Genomic DNA, 17685 nt, shown 5'->3' with positions numbered 1-17685 from the left:
ACGTTGCTGCCTGACACATGTCCAGGACTGGGACACCCCGAGCCAAGGCCATAGTCGCAGCCTTTCCCTTAGTGGAATGGGCCCTTAATCCCTCAGCGGCTGCTTCTTAGCCAGGGCATAGCAGATCTTAATGCAGAGAACTGTCAGAGCGATGCTTCTTATACTTGCACAGGAACAGAAGATGCTTATTCCCAATGCCCCCTCCGGAACACCTCCGACACCCAATACTACAAATGTTCTGAAGGATCTCCAAAAGGGGGAAGGGGGTGTTGGATAAAATAACAAATGAGAAGAAGGGTTCAGTGACTAAATATCGAGGGACAAAATATCGACTACACAAAATATCGACACCAAAATATAGAAGGACAGTATATCGACTCCCTATCTACAAACAGGTAAGTACTAAAATATCGATTCCAAAATATAGAATGTTAAAATATAGTTAGCCAAAATATCGAATTTTTTAAATGTATTAAAAATAATATAAAATTAATTAAATATTAAAAACAATTAAATAAAACATACATAATATAATATTAAAAAGCTTAAAATGTAAACATAATTAAAAAAAAGTTTAAAAAAGTAGATATTTTGTTGGATAGTGAGAGCGTAAAAATTACTATTCCCACTCCAGTAATTGCAACAGTAGGGAAAACGTTGGATAGCGTAGGGGTAAAAATTACTATTCCCACTCCAAAGAGTGCAACAGTAGGGAAAGCGTTGGATAGCGGGAAGGAAAAAATTACTATTCACACTCGAGTGAGTGCAACAGTAGGGAAAGCGTTGGATAGCGTAGGGGTAAAAATTACTATTCCCACTCCAGTGAGTGCAACAGTAGGGAAAACGTTGGATAGCGTAGGGGTAAACATTACTATTCCCAGTCCAAAGAGTGCAACAGTAGGGAAAGCATTGAATAGCGGGAGAGTAAAAATTACTATTCCCACTCCAGAGAGTGCAACAGTAGGGAAATCGTTGGATAGCAGGAAGGGAAAAATTACTATTCCCACTCCAGTGACTCCAACAGTAGGAAAAGCATTGGATAGCATAGGGGTAAAAATTACTATTCCCACTCCAGAGAGTGCAACAGTACGTAAAGCATTGTATAACGGGAAGAGAAAGATTATGATTCCCACTCCAATGAGTGCAACAGTAGAGAAAGCGTTGGATAGCGTAGGGATAAAAATTACTATTCCCACTCCAGTGAGTGCAACAGTAGGGAAAACGTTGGATAGCGTAGGGGTAAAAATTACTATTCCCACCCCAATGTGTGCAACAGTAGGCAAACGTTGGATAGCGGGAGGGTAAACATTACTATTCCCACTCCAGACAGTGCAACAGTAGGGAAACTTTGGATAGTGTAGGTGGAAAAATTACTATTCCCACTCCAAAGAGTGCAACAGTAGGGAAAGAGTTGGATAGTGTAGGGGGAAAAATTACTATTCCCACTCCAAAGAGTGTAACAGTAGGGAAAGCGTTGGATAGCGGGAGGGTAAAAATTACTATTGCCACTACAGTGAATGCAACAGTAGTAAAAGAGTTGGATAGCGGGAGGGTAAAAATTATTATTCCCACTCCAGTGAGTGCAACAGTAGGAAAAGCGTTGGATAGTGGGAGGGTAAAAGTTACTATTCCCACTCCAGAGAGTGCAACAGTAGGGAAAGCATTGGATAGCGGGAAGGTAAAAATTACTATTCTCACTCCAGTGAGTGCAACAGTAAGGAAAGTGTTGGATAGCGGGAGGGTAAAAATTACTATTCCCACTCCAGTGACTGCAACAGTAGGGAAAGAGTTGGATAGCGGGAGAGTAAAAATACTATTCCCACTCCTGAGAGTGCAACAGTAGGGAAAAAGTTGGATAGCGTAGGGATAAAAATTACTATTCTCACTCCAAAGAGTGCAATAGTAGGAAAAGCATTGGATAGCGGGAGGGTAAAAATTACTATTCCCACTCCAGAGAGTGCAACAGTAGGGAAAGTGTTGGATAACAGGAGGGTAAAAATTACTATTCCCACTCCAGTGACTGCAACAGTAGGGAAAGAGTTGGATAGAGGGAGGGTAAAAAAACTATTCCCACTCCTGAGAGTGCAACAGTAGGGAAAGTAATGCTTTAATTTTAAAATAAGATTACATTAATTATCAATACCAATAAAAAGTTAATTAAAATTAATTACAATTATTAAAAATTAATTACTATTGTTAAAAAACGAATTACCAATTAATACAAAATTAATTACAATTAATAATTAATTATCAATTAATTATCAATACACATACATTAAAAATATTAATATTTACTTTATTACAATTAATTTACTTCCCACCCAATTCCCCTATAAACCCACAACCCACTCACAATACTAAAAAATACAATTACCTTATTATCAATTAATCAATTAATAAAAATCATTTAGCAATTAATAAAAATTCATTAGCAATTCATACAAATTAATTACCAATTAGCACAAATTAATTACCAATTAATAATTCATTATCAATTAAATATCAATACACATAAATTAAAAAATTAATATTTACTTTATTACAATTAACTTAATTCCCACCCAATTCTCCTATAAACCCACAACCCGCTGCTAATAATCCAAATTAAAATTAACATAATTATCAATTAATCAATTAATATAAATTAATTATCAATTAATAAAAATTAATCACCAATTAATAATTAATTGTCAATCAATTAATTATCAAAACATCTAAATATAATTAATATTTAATTTACCATAATTAAATTACTTAACACCCTATTCCCCTATAAACCCACAACCCGCTACAGAATTAAATTACGCAAAAATTAAATTACATAACATTCATTAGTTTAAAAAAATTAAACATACATTACAAAATTAATACATAATTTTAACACATATACTACCATACATAACACTAAAAAAAATTCGATATTATGGGATTCTATATTTTTAAAGTCGATATTATGGAATTCTATATTTTTACATTCTATATTATGGAAATCTATATTTTGTACCCCAATTTCGATATTCTGACCTATCTATATTTTGATTTTCGATATTCTGTCCATTCTATATTTTGGAGTCGATATTCTGTCCATTCTATATTTTGGAATCGATATTTAGGTCATTCACCGAGAAGAAGAGACTGCCTTTAGTTATCAGTTTCCTGCACCTTGTCTTCTCCTTAGCGATAGTGCGTTGCCTTGGATTGTTCGGTTCTAGAAAACTAAACACAAGATACACTTAAGCTCAATGTACTTTAATTACTCTGATTTCTCATGTACTTAATGCTACTTCTAAATATGGCATACCTACATAACAATTGGCCTTAGCTCCTCTTCTATTTCCCTTCTATGTGTTTTTTTCTTTCTAATTGAAGAGTTCTATTTCTTATTGTCCTTCTTTAATGGAATCTAAGAAGAAATGAAATTCAATTTTATTCTTAACTTGTAGTTTCCTTAAATACTATGAATTGCATATATGTCTTTTAACTTGCTTATATTTCCACGTACCTATATAATTTGTCTTGTTCCTCCTCACTAATCCTTTTTATTTTCGTTCATAGGAAGAATCTCCAGGAAGAATTCACTTGCTCCAGGTAAGTCTTATTGTTCTAGAAATATCGTTAGTTCAATACTTAATTTACAATTATATTCAGTCCGCTACAATTTCTTTTATACATTGCTTCCACTAGAACATTAAACATAACAATTCATGTACTTAGCTCTTTTCTGAGAGATAAATTCAGGTCTCCGTACTTGAGAGCCACTGCACACTCGCGCATGAGCATTCTGGTTTCTTTCTTGTGACACTCTTCGGTTAATTGTAGTTTGAGCTTCAATGAATCTCCCTTCAGGCTTCAGGAGAGTTTCTGCGCATGAACTCTAGGCGAACACTCACTTCGATGAAGCGAGATGAAGGCAGTAGCGTGTGCGCAGAATCTGATCAAAGTCACTTTAAACGGAAAGGAGGCTCAATTGAAGGCACAAACGGAAGGAACCCGATGATAATACAGCGAAATACTATCCTGACTAGACGACGACAGAGAACATGAAAAAACGATGTGCCTCAGCCAAGGAATCAGGTGAAGTGCGCCAACGTTCTAACTTGAGTGCTCCAAATAGAATTTTAAGGTGAGGGCAAAAGACTAGAACTACACTCCTCTTGGAATGTCGGCCATCTTGGAGTTTCGCGATCTCCAAGCCGCACTCCAAGTGATGGCCTTTTTTTGCTGACTGTATGTAGGTGACTGTTCTTGACTCGTCACGCAGAGGGAAAGGTTCTTGTTTCTGGAAATCCTGACAGTTCCCCCTTGCAAGGGGGGTTCTTCCGGTTGGGGCTTCTTTGGAAACTTTTGATGAAAGGCCTTTACCAAACGGGGAGCATGTACATCACAGTATAATTCCCAGGATCTTTCCTCTGGACCATAACCCTTCCAATCTACCAAATAATAGATCTTCTCTTTAAATTTCTTGGAGTCAAGAATTCGCTTAAATTAAAATGTGTCTCCTGATTCTAATTGCACAGGTTTTGGAAGAAGGGTAACTCTCATATTCGGTGATGTCTTTTTTAACAGGGAGACATGGAAAACTGGCTGGATCTTCATTCCTTTTGGTAGTGTTAAGCGGTAAGTTACTGGGTTGACTACTCTTTCAATTGGGTATGGACCTACAAATCTAGGTTCGAATTTGCGATCACCTTTTCGCATAAGATTCTTGGTGTTCACCATACCTTATCCCCAATTTGCAGTTTAGGACCCTCTTTTCTCTTTTTATCTGCATATTTCTTATAATTCTATTTAGCTCTAACCAAGTTTTCTGTAGCTGCTTGATGAACTTGTGTTAGGTTTTTAACTACCTCTTAAACTGCTGGAACTGAGACTACCCTGCCATTTACAGATGAATTTGGGTGTCTACCATAGTTAAGATAGAAAGGAGAGAAATCTGTAGTGACATTTTTTGCATTGTTATGTGCCATCTCTGCAGCCCATAGAAACTCTGGCCAGTCTCCTTCTTGATCAAGTAAAAACAGTCTTAGATATAGCTCTAACTCTTGGTTCGCCCTCTCTGTCTGCCCGTCAGTCTCTGGGTGATAGCTAGTAGAGTATCTAGTTTCTATACCTAGCCCTTCCATGAATGCCTTCTAAAAGTGGGATAGGAATTGTCAACCCCGGTCTGAGATTATTACCTTGGGAATACCATGGGCTCGCACAATATGGGTACTAAAATGAATGGCTACTTCTTTGGCCGTAGGAGCTCCCTTCGAGGCAATGAAATGAGCCATCTTAGTAAATGCATCAACAAATACCAATATGGTATCGCACCCTTGACCAGAAGGCAGATCCAGAATCAAGTCTACTATGATGGTATGCCAAGGATATGGAGGAGTGGGCATAGTTTTGAGTAAACCCTTTGGAAATTGTCTCTCCGATATTCCCCGAGCACAGACCTGACATGTTTCCACGTAGCAATGAATATCTTTTTTCATTTGTGGCCACCATTCATTTTTTTTAACCAAGTCTTCTGTCTTTGGATTCCTTTGTGACCCGCTAGTCGACTGTCATGACTTTCCTCGAGAACTAATTGTTGTAATTCTTGATTGGGTAAATAAAGTTTACCTTCATATAGCGGTAAGTCGTGTCGAATTTCTCTTTGTGGTCCCTGTTTTGCCCATTCTGACATTTCTTCTTGTGTCATAGTTTTAATTACCTTTTCCTCAATAGTTGCCTGACTCACTGCTCCCACAATCTTAAGTTCCTGAGTAATCGTTGGTTGTTCTTGATTATCCTCTGTTTTCTCTGTGTTAATTCTTGACAGAGCGTCAGCCTTTCTGTTGTTGATTCCTGGCCTATAGGTGATCACAAAATCGTAATCTGCGCAGTATAAGGACCACCTAAGTTGTCGTGGTGTAAGGGTTTTAGCAGATTTAAAAGATTTCAGGTTGCGATTGTCTGTGAACACAGTTACTGTATGTCTGGCCCCCATCAAGTAATGCCTTCACTCCTTGAATGCATCCTTGATGACCAGTAACTCTTTCTCCGTATTGTGTAGTTAATTTCTGCGGGTGGCAATTTCCTGGATCTATAAGCTATTGGATGGAGCTGTCCTGTTCTTTTATGTCTCTGAGAGAGAACTCCCCCAATAGCCAAATCTGAGGCATCCGTCTCTAGATAGAAAGGCTCTGTGGGGTCTGCGTGCAATGAACGGGCATGGTGGTGAACTCTTTCTTCAATAATTGAAAAGCTCTTTCGGCATGTTTGGTCCACTCAAAAGGAACTCCTTTCTTAAGGAGTCGAGTGAGCGGAATAAACTTGTGTAAGAATTCATTTACAAATCCTAAATAGAAATTGGCAAAGCCAATGAAGCTTTGTAACTCTTTCAAACTACTTGAAGATTTCCATTCCAAGACGGCCATTACTTTTTTTGTATCCATTGTAATGTCAGATGGTATAAGCACAAAGCCAAGGAACTCTACCTCTTTCACATTGAACGCACACTTTTCCAAATTTACATACAAATTGTTTTCTCTCAGTCTTTGTAAGATTTTTCGTACTTGATTTGGAGGTTCTTCTTCAGACTTCTAGTAAATTGAGATATCATCAATGTATACTATAAACACATTGATCAATGAACACGCTTTACACACTATTTATAAAGTGCTGAAAGGCAGCTGGTGCGTTACATAGCCCATAGGGCATCACTTGGTATTCGTACAATCCCAGATTCGTCCTTAATGCTGTCTTCCACTCATCGCCTACTTTGACTCTGATCAAATGGAATGCACCTCGAAGATCAAGCTTGGTGTAAATTTGTGCTTCTTTCACCTGATCCAAGAGTACTGAGATGAGAGGAAGTGGGTATCTATTCTTGATGGTGACTTTGTATATTGCTCAATAGTCAATACAAGCTCTCAACTCTCCTTCTTCCATGGGGTCGAAAAATAACGACGAGGAGACTGACTGGGGACTGTGAGGGACGTATAAAACCGTTGGCCAAATATTTCTTGATATACTCCTTCAGACGATCATTTTCCCTACTACATGGGAGATTAGCACCTGGCTCCAAAGCAATTCTGCAGTCAAATGGTCTATGTGACGGTAATTCTTCTGCCTCTGATTCATTGAATACATCTTCAAATTCCTTGTATTCTGGTGGAACTTCACTGGTGTGGATCACACACACTGAAACTCCTTGTTCACTCAGGAGGGTCGCTGGCCTCATTTCACTAGGTCTCGTTTTGGTATGGAAACAATTTTCCTTACAAAAGTCCGAATCCATCTTCACTGTTCTCGCACCCCAATCTATTCTCGGATTGTGCTCAGTGAGCCATGGCAAACCTAGAATAATCTGGAATTGTGGTGCATCAATCAAATTGAACTGCATCGTTCTGTGTGACTGATGATGGGTCCTGAAGAAAGGTTCGTCCCATCCACCGCTCTTACCGGTTCACTCTTAGCCTTCAAAATTGCATTTAGGCTAATCCTAATTGCATATTTTAAGTCGCAAAAATTCCCATTTGCTCCTGAGTCGATCATAACTGAGACTTCGGTTAGGGTAATATGTTTGAATCTTAATGTCATTGAGATTACTAATTGAGGGGACGAAGACTGTAGTGTATTTTCCAGGAGGTGTTCTTCTGGAGTTGTCTTTTCCTCTGCACGCACCAGCCCAACTCCACTTACTGGTGGTGCTTGAAGTTTTCCTTCTACTTGGAAAATATTTTTGGTTTCTTTGGACACACTCTCACAAAGTGTCCGCTGCCTCCACAATACACTCATAATTTATTCTGCCTCCTTTTTTCTTTTTTCTCCTTATTTAAGGGCCCCCGTACTACTCCAATTTGCATGGGTTCTACTCCGGTTTGACCTTCTGTCACTCTTGAAGATTCCGTCTTAATTCTGTCGAATCTTGGAGTGTTAAATTTGAAATCTTTTCTTCTCCCACCTCTTCTCTCGCTTTGACGAAAATCCGTCTCCAGAACTAGGTCTACTAAAGCTGATATATCTGTGGGTCTATTGGGAATCTGGGCTAGGATATCTTTCAGTTCGTCTTTTAACCCATGATAAAAGATTGCAGCTCTTTTACTTTCTGGCCAATCTGTATCGACTACCAGCTTATTAAACTGGGCCAGATCCTTGTTGCCTTGCTTCAACTCTAGCAGTTTATTCTTTGTGGCCTGTGAGATCTTCCGCCGATCAAAAATCTGAAGGAATTCTTTCTTAAAGTCTTCAAAGTTATAAAGAAGGGCGTCCTCTTGGGTAACCAAGGGCATGGACCAATTAGCGGCATCGCCACTGAGATATGACAAAATGAAAGCCATGTGGGACTGTGCGTCTGGAAAAATCGAAGGACGACACATAAAATGCAAAGAACATTGTGTCAAGAATATTTGAGCCTTCTGGAGATCCCCACTAAATCGTTCCGGTGGCGCTAAGGGAATCACTGGGGATGAGGAATATACTACATGAGTTGCAACTCTAGAAGTGGATCCTATATTCTCTCCTTCAGTCTCTGGAAATCTTAAGCTAGACCTTGGATTCATATGGTCACCCTGGCTTCTAATTCTACAGTTTCTCTGCTAGAGTCCATTATTTCTTGCCTCAATCCTCTGTTCTTTTCTCTAACTGCTGCTAATTCCTTGTGTGTCAAATCCAGTGCTTCACCTAAATTTTGCAAATTTATTCCTTCAATCATACTGTTCAGGTGCCAGTTTTATTATGTGGGCACTTCACTCTGTCAGAGTGATGCTTCTTATACTTGCGCAGGAACAGAAGATGCTTATTCCCAATGCCCCCCCTGGAACACCTCTGACACCCAATAATACAAGTGTTCTGAAGGATCTCCAAAAGGGGGAGGGGGAGTTGGATAAAATAACAAATGAGAAGAAGAGACTGCCTTTAGTTATCAGTTTTCTGCACCTTGTCTTCTCCTTAGCGATAGTGTGTTGCCTTGGATTGTTTGGTTCTAGAAAACTAAACACAAGATACACTTAAACTCAATGTACTTTAATTATTCTGATTTCTCATGTACTTAATGCTACTTCTATATATGGCATTCCTATATAACAATTGGCTTCTGTTTCTCTTCTATGTTTTTTTTTCTTTCTAATTGAAGAGTTCTATCTCCTATTGTCCTTCTTTAATGCCAATTTAAGAAGAAACTAAATACAATGTTATTCTTAACCTATAGTTTCCTTAAATACTATGGATTGCATATGTGACTTTTAACTTTCTTATATTTCAACGTACCTATACAATTTGTCTTGTTCCTCCTAACTAATCCTTTTCATTTTCCTTCATAAGAAGAATCTCCAGGAAGAATTCACTCATTCCAGGTAAGTCTTATTGTTCTAGAAATGTTGTTAGTTCAATACTTAATTTACAATTATATTCGGTCCGCTACAATTTATTTTATACACTGCTTCCAGTAGAACATGAAACATAACAATTAATGTACTGAGCTCTTTTCTGTGAGATGAATTCAGGTCTCCTTACTTGAGAGCTGCTGCACACTCGCACTCTGGTTTATTTCTTGTGACACTCTTCGGTTAATTGAAGGTTGAGCTTCAATGAATCTTCCTTCAGGCTTCAGGAGAGTTTCTGCGCATGAACGCTAGGCGAACACTCACTTCGATGAAGCAAAGCGAGATGAACGCAGTAGCGTGCTGCGTGTGCGTAGAATCCGATCAAAGTCACATTAAACGGAAAGGTGGCTCAATTGAAGGCACGAACGGAAGTAACCAGACGATAATACTGCAAAATACTACCTTGACTAAACGACGACAGAGAACATGAAAAAACAATGTGCCTCAGACAAGGAATCAGGAGAAAAGCTGTCTTGATGGTAAGCAGCCAGAGGGGACAGTTGTGTAATGGCTCGAAGGGGGCACTCATAAGATAAGTGAGGACCAAATTAAGGTACCACTGTGGCATAACAAAGGGTATGGGTGGAAACAAGAGAGCCAACTCCTTCAAAAACCTATTTACAATCGGAGACGTGAAGAGAGAGGGTTGGTCTGGCATCCGCAAAAAAGCGGCTAGAGCAGAAAGATAACCCTTGAGAGTAAACAAAGCAGAGCCCGGTTGTGCAAGGGTTAGAATGAGTAGAAGAACATTGGAAAGAGAAGCAGAAAAAAAGTCACTAGACCTTTCTGTACAGTATAATACAAATATCTGCCAATAGCAGGCGTATACCATCTTAGTGGAGGGGCGCCTGTCCGCCAAAATAACATTACATACTTCGGGAGGAAGGTCAAAAGCCATCAACCGCCACCGCTCGACCTTGACTAATGGAGGCCCAGAGTTGACAAGTTCAGGTGGAGGACCCTCCACTGTTGCTGTGACAGAAGAGCCTCACAAAGGGGCTGCCTGATCGGAGGATTAATGCTCATTTTCAGAAGCTATGGATACCAGACTCTCCTCGCCGAGTCCGAAGCCACAAGAATGACTTGGGCCTGGTCATTCCTGATCTTCTTCAGAACCCTGGGCAGGAGTGATATGGGCGGAAAGATGTACAGCAGGCTTGAGCTCCACTAGTGATGAAAGGCATCGCCGAGCGATAGCCACCTTGGAAACTCCAGCGCACAGTATTGCTGACACTGCACGTTCTCTTTGGAGGCGAACAGATCTAGCTAAGGGTTTCCCCACTGCTGAAAGAGACCTTGCGCCACCTCCAACTGGAATACCCCATTTGTGATCCGCTAGTTATCGAAGGCTGGGTTTATCAGCCCTGATGTTCAGAGAACCCACCAGGTGTTAAACCACTAGAGTTATGCCCTGCTGTTCCTGCTATGTCTAGAGACGTAGGGTCTCTCGACAAAAGGTCCACGACCCAACCCTGCTTGTTTTAGTACCACACCGTGGTGGTAGTGTCTGTGAACACCTACACCAACTTCCCATTGACTGAGGGAACAAATGCCTTCAATGCCAATCAAATCACTTGAAGGTCCAACAAATTAATGTGGAGCCCCGACTCCGCCGGAGACTAGTGTCCCCTGATCTCCACCTCTCCCAGATAGATGCCCAATTCCAGGAGTGAAGCATCTGTCATGACTCTGAGCTCTGTTTGGGGAAGGGAGAGGGTTCTGCCGTTAATCCAATCGCGGTTTGTCAACCATCACTGCTGATCTCTCGCAGTTCCTTCTGAGATCTGGACCACATTGGTTAGATGTCCTCAATGCTGTGCCCACTGGAACTTCAGGGCCCACTAAAGAACCGGCATACGCCTCCTGGCATGCTATACCAACAGGATGCAGGAGGCAATGAGACCCAACAGTCTCAGAGTCAGTTTCAGGCTGAAACATCTAAATCATAACCTGAATATCCTGGACTCACTGCTTGGGAGGATAGGCCTGAAACTGCACTGTGTCCAGAACAGCCCGATGAAAGGGAGCTTCTGAGGAGTCCGGTGTGACTTTAGCACGTTTATAGAGAACCCCAGCGAATGCAGGAGGTTTGTCATGGTCTGAAGGTGGGAGACGACAGGCTGGGGCTAAGACACCTTCAACAACAAATCGTCAAAGTAGTGGAAGATTGAGCCCCTATCCTGCGCAGATGAGCTGCGACCACCGCAATCACCTTGGTGAAAACCTGAGGGGCACTGGTAAGGCTGAAGGGGGTCACGGTACACTGAAAGTGCTTACGGCCTACCTTGAACCACAGGTAAAGCCTGTGGCCTGGCAGAATGGGGATGTGAAAATACGCATCCTGCAGGTCCAACGTGTAAGAGGCTGGCTTAGTATATGGTGCTCACTTATGTAAGTGTAGCACCCTGCACTAATCCAAACAACCCTTATAGTGATTTTATTGGTTTTAGACAACCTTAGAAAGCTCTCTAAGAGGTAGCTGTGGAGAGCAGCCTTCAGGCGTAGTCCAGAAGTGTAAAGCAGCTCGTTTTATCAGTAGTTAATCTTATGATATAGGTTAAGCAAAAAAGAACCACACAGTGTACTTATAAAAATATGCATTTATTATTAACACTCACTAACACAATATAATATCTCCTACCCAGAGATATATGCACAATACACACAATACTTTATCAATAGAATTCGTAATTAGCACAGAATACACATTGGTCCCCAGAGAGACACCAAAACATATAGCATACATCGATCTGACCTCCCCATCTCAAAGTTTCACTCTGAACCCATGGATGCCTGTGAATACCTTGGGATCTCTGTAAAATCCTCTGATAACCACTTCCACAAACTTCACATCCTCAACCATCCCCCAGGTAAGAATGCAGGATTTACAGACCAACTTATGGAAGTCATTACTACAAACTCTACCCCTCATTCCAACGACATATTCCTCGGCGACTTCAATCTCCATTGGGAAAAACCGCTAGACAAGCAGGTCAACGCCCTCAAAACCTTCCTAGCGGACCATTCCTTGATCCAAGCTATGTCAAAGCTCACTCACTCTAAGGGTGCTACTCTTGACTGGCTCATCTCTAAACAAAATACGATTGAATCTATCCTGAACACCCTGTGTGACTGGTCAGACCATCACATCACCACCTTCCATATTTCCTCCACTACCAAGAAAACTTTCTCGCAGCAAAAGAAGCCTAAACAATGGTTAAGAAACACGAAAAACCTCGACTGGAACAACCTAGCATCCCACTATGAGAAAGTTCTCATCCGCCCCAACAACATGTCAGACGTCAATGGCCTCACCGATCATTACAACTCCACGATAACCAAGGTCTTAGACCAAGCTGCTCCACCAATACTCAAACGTATTCCAAACAAAGACAAAAACCCATGGTTTAATGGAGCCCTGAATGAAGAAAGGCGTAAACTTAGATCTTCAGAACGGAAATGGAGACAACATCCCTCCCCCCTCCATCTTAAACTACTTTGGAAAGCTAGAAACTCCTATAAAAAACGTATTCTACAATCTAAAAAAGACTTCTTTAGATCAGAACTAAACAATGCAAAAAATAGACCTAAGAAACTTTTTGAAATTCTTAAACAATCTGACAAAGTGGCTAAAACCTCACTATCGAATTTGAAATCACAGCTTAGCAGTGAAGAATTCTCTTCTTTCTTCACAGTAAAAACGAACACCCTCCAACTTGAGCTTAACACGGCAGCAACTAACTCAGCCACCCCTAAAAGCATTCAAACCGAAAACGCTGAACAACCTGGGCTGCCTCTGCCAAAAAATAACTCTAACTGGTCCATTTTCAAACTCTACGATCTTAATGACATTACCAAAACCTTAGCAACTACTAAACTCAACAACCACTTCAATGACCCAGTCCCCTCAAACTGCCTTTCCCACATCTACCAAGCCATCTCCCCTCTCTGGCCCAAAATCATCACCATATCGCTAGCACAAGGGCACATACCAGACTGCCTAAAAACGGGCCAAGTCACCCCTATATTAAAGAAACCAACAGCAAACTCCTCCGACCCCAATAATTTCCGACCCATAACCAATATTCCCATGCTAGCAAAGGTCCTGGAAAAAGGTGTTCAGCAATAACTGAACTAACACATCAAGGACTTCAACCTTCTGAACAGCCACCAATCAGGTTTCAGGCCCGGCCATAGTACAGAAACAGCCATTCTGCACAGAGTCGACATCGCCCTCCTAGCTCTTGACCGCAACGAAACCTGTCTACTAGTCCTGCTCGACCTCTCCTCAGCCTTTGACACGGTCAATCATGACAAAATTCTAAGAAAACTGGAAAACAGGATGGGTTTATCTGGCACAGTCCTTCAATGGTTCACCTTTCTGGAAAACAGAACACAATCATTCATGGTGAACAAAAATCTCTCTCCCTCCACACCGAACCTTCTAGGAGTACCACAAGGCTCCACCATATCACCCACCCTATTCAACCTATATGTCGAACCACTAACTGAACTACTTCAGCAAGCGAACATTGCCTACCATATGTACGTGGATGACACTCAACTTTACATCAAGATCTCCTCATTGAAGACATAAAGACGATGAACCTGGCAATCGAACAGACCGTCCACTGGCTAACGACCAACTTCCTCAAGCTAAACTCACAAAATAGAATTTCTTCTAATCTCCCCCCCGTCCCCCCACAATAACTACCTGGAGACAAAGGAATGGACCAAGTTGATCACTGCTCTGAACTGCACGCCAACTTTGGTGGACTCCTCCAAATCAATTGGAATTATACTAGATAAAGACCTTAACCTGCAAACACACATCAACCTGTTAGCTAAAAACGCACGCCTTCACCTCAGTTACCTTAGAAAAATGAAACCGTTCATGGAGAACTGGGACCTTAAAACAGCAGTTCAGTCCTTAGTCATCTCAAGGTTGGAATACGGCTGCACCACCCTCTCAACCGCCCCTCTAAAAGCCTGCCTCAACACCACAGCAAGACTCCTAACAGGATCTAGAAAATTTGACCACATATCACCAACACCTGAAAGCACTCAACTGGCTACCTTATGAAGCTCGAATCTACCTAAAAATGGCATGCATCACTCACAAAGCGCTTCACCACAATACGCCCCAGTACCTATCCCAAAAACGTACCCTATCTGGAGGACTCAGACATTCTAGGAGCGTCGATAACCTATTCCTGAAACACTCACGTTTCAGCAGGAAAAAAACATCTGACAGAGCATTCTCCGGAGCAGCACCAAGAATATGGAACTCACTCCCTCCTTACATCAGAAAAATCGCCACTACTCCTCTGTTCAAAAAAGAAGCAAATTCATTCCTGATGTGCAAATTCCTCCTGTGAACTCTCACAGGAACCAGGAACCATTCCAGCTCTACACCCTTATACTTGCCTCTTCTCCCCCACCAAGGACTCCCTCGCACCTATTACCTGTTGCTCAGATTAACTTTGTCGCCTATGCCCCTCTGATCATTGATAAAACATGCTGATATTGTATACTGCTTTATTTTGTTACTTGTTTTACTCGTTCTGTGAACTCATTGTAAAGCTCTCTGATACCCTACCCTGGGTCTGTTCAACACTATAGAAAACTCGAAAAATAAAAATAAATATACTAAAATAGTGCAATGGGAACCTCACCTATCTCGAGAATGGACCCAGAAGATGTAGAAGATCCAGGGTCCCAAGGTACCATCCAAGGTGAGTACCTAGGTACCCCACGGAGGTCGTGTGCAGAGTGGGATCAATGTTAGTCAATAGGTAAGTTGCAGTTGCGATTTTAAAGAAGAAGGACCCTCCCCACCGGACCCTGAAGAAACCCCAGGGAAGATGGAAGGTTGGAGAGCCCCCCCATCCGTGGATACCCTAGGAACCAAGATAACTACACCAGGGAAGCCGGGTGCATAGGTGTCAAGTGACGTCGAAAACCGCCGTAGACCACAATGGAGGACTTCAGGAAAGGTGCTGCTGGAGAAGAAGACGAAGGAGTCTCCTTGGAACCCAAAGGTGGATTCCAGTGTGAGAAGAGGACAGAGTCCATGCCACTTGGCGTGACAAGGAGGCACAGAAGACGAATGCCCACCGATGTCAGTAGATCTAGGGGAGTTGACAGTGCCATTTAAGTTACAGTTGTGCGGACCAGGCGATGCTTTGGAAGACCAGGAGCAGTTCAAGAGCTGTCCCATGTCAGATGTCAAGAGCCCAGGGATCAGTGTCCGGCAGGGTCACCGACAAGCCTTGGCAAGGGCAAACAACGTAGTTGAAGATAAAGGTGCAGTGTCGGGACCAGGAAGGTTCAAGTGGCTCACCACGAGCAGGTAAGTCAGGGCTGGCCCTGAGCAAGCAGGGGAGCCCACTGGAGCCATAGAAGACCCTCAAGATGACCCACGGGCCGGAGGCATAGGAGTCGCAAGAGGACCTCAAGCAGCTCACCAAAAGATGAAGGCCCACGGTGCAGAGGATGCGAGGCAGGTGAAGTTGTTGGTTGCAGGAGATGCTTGCCTCCTTGATTCATTGTGGGCCCCAGCGCTTTGCTTCCGGAGAAGCATGCGGAGAGCGCTTTGTTTGGGATTTGATTTTACCCTAAAGCGAAGCATATGGTGAGAGCTTTATTCTTTTGTTTTCTTATCTCAAAACCTAGCGCTTGATGAGCGTTTTCTTCTCTTTCCATGGTGCGTTAGCGAAGCCCTGGTCTGTGATATTGTTCCCCCAGCTGAGGGGACTGAGACGGACAACCCGATGAGGTATTGGTATCAACTATTTCATTAAAAAGACTGGGGCTGACCTTTCAAGACCCCCCCCCCTTGGGGCCCCTACTGCGGGGAAGCCTTTACACCACAGCTGATGCTGCTTTTTAGGTCAGGGAAGCGAAGTCCTTCTCCAACCAGCTCAGTAACATCAATGTTCCACATGGAACTTATCATTACAACACTCCATATTCTATGCACGTGCATTTAAAGGAATAAGAACACAACACAACACTAACTTACTATTTACATAGATTTTTATCGCTGAATAGCAATATTGGACGCCTCCTATCTAGGAGACAGAGTCCCTCTATAGCGTTCGCCCATTTGTCCCATCGCGCATACATATATATTTTAGAGCTCAGTATTCTACCATGTTAGCCATCGTGCCGTAACATATTACAGAGTTTCAATTATGCAGCTTTTGTGTTGCATGTACACCTATTTAGATTTCAACTCTGTAGTTTTGAACCCTGATTCTGTGGGCGGGTTCACTCATATGTAACACATTGAGTGACGAGGGTAATAGACCGGGTATCATTGTTTACTGCCCCTTCGTCGCTCCACCGCATCCCCATTACGTTTCCACATATTCACCAGTTTCATCACATCTTTTTGTGATATCGTATGTATACACCGATTTCCCTCACTAGCAGGTTGTCATATTGTTTTCCGTGTTTTTCTTTATTTCCTAGATTTATCCTATATCATATACATCGTCTGAATTCTGATGTAAGTATAATTTTCATACTTTTTTGAAATCCTCAGTCTTTTTCGGCTTCTTTTTCGGCTTACATTTAAATATACTTATAGCAACTCCAGGTAATTTTGTTAATTCATTACGTAATGTGAAGGAAGCATTGAGTGGCCTTCATTTCTTTTTGCAGTATCGTCCTATTTCTGGCTCCTTCTTTTTATCAAGAGACACCTGTATGTCAATTTTATCTACACAGACATAAATAAAAATATACGATGTAAGTATTAGGGGCCTTTAATCTTTTTCTTACATCCTTTAGAACAAATGGTGAATTCTGTTCCATTACTCGTTATAGACCCATCATGTAGCCATCTCTCAAACATTAAGCAGTTTCTTTTCTATTGCAGTATCCTTCATTATTGACCTGACCTTACCACAAATTATTACTACATCCACCTCTATTTTATGCGTGAACTATTCACCATCGAGATGTCCTCATGCATTGGACTTTACATCAAGGTATAGATCACCACATCCGAAATACATAACATTATCACATCTTTATATGACAACCTTTATAGAAGGCAATGTGTTTACTTTCCAGTGATGAATAATGCAGTTTAAAGCAGAGTCCATGCTACACTTTTAAGAGACAATTCAGGGCAATCACTCTCGTTAAAACAGGGTACAAGCCCATTACTTATCTTTCTTACTATCCCCTCTCTATCTCCTTACATCGGGTGTTCACAAGTATACACACAGTAGGTTTCAGTTGGGTATAGTTTTTATTTATACCTTTTGAGGTTGTAGCATTTCTATCATTCACTGAGCATGACACTTTATTGCTCTGTCTG

At 41.5% G+C, this 17685-nt stretch overlaps 1 long non-coding RNA gene across 1 annotated transcript in view; it reads left to right on the top strand.

The window, feature by feature from the left end:
• Positions 1–16866, top strand: part of LOC146789551 (uncharacterized) — a 32765-nt gene extending 15899 nt beyond the window's left edge. The window contains exons 2-4 of the long non-coding RNA XR_014969824.1: positions 3556–3588; positions 9292–9323; positions 16830–16866. This is a non-coding gene — a long non-coding RNA (uncharacterized LOC146789551). The remainder of the gene's footprint in view (positions 1–3555; positions 3589–9291; positions 9324–16829) is intronic.
• The last annotated feature ends 819 nt before the right edge of the window (positions 16867–17685 follow it).

The sequence above is a fragment of the Triturus cristatus genome, chromosome 10 (genome assembly GCF_964204655.1).
Source record: "Triturus cristatus chromosome 10, aTriCri1.1, whole genome shotgun sequence".
NCBI classification, from domain to species: Eukaryota; Metazoa; Chordata; class Amphibia; order Caudata; family Salamandridae; genus Triturus; species Triturus cristatus.
The sequence above is the reverse complement of the archived record's forward strand: the minus strand, read 5'-3'. Positions and strand labels throughout refer to the sequence as shown.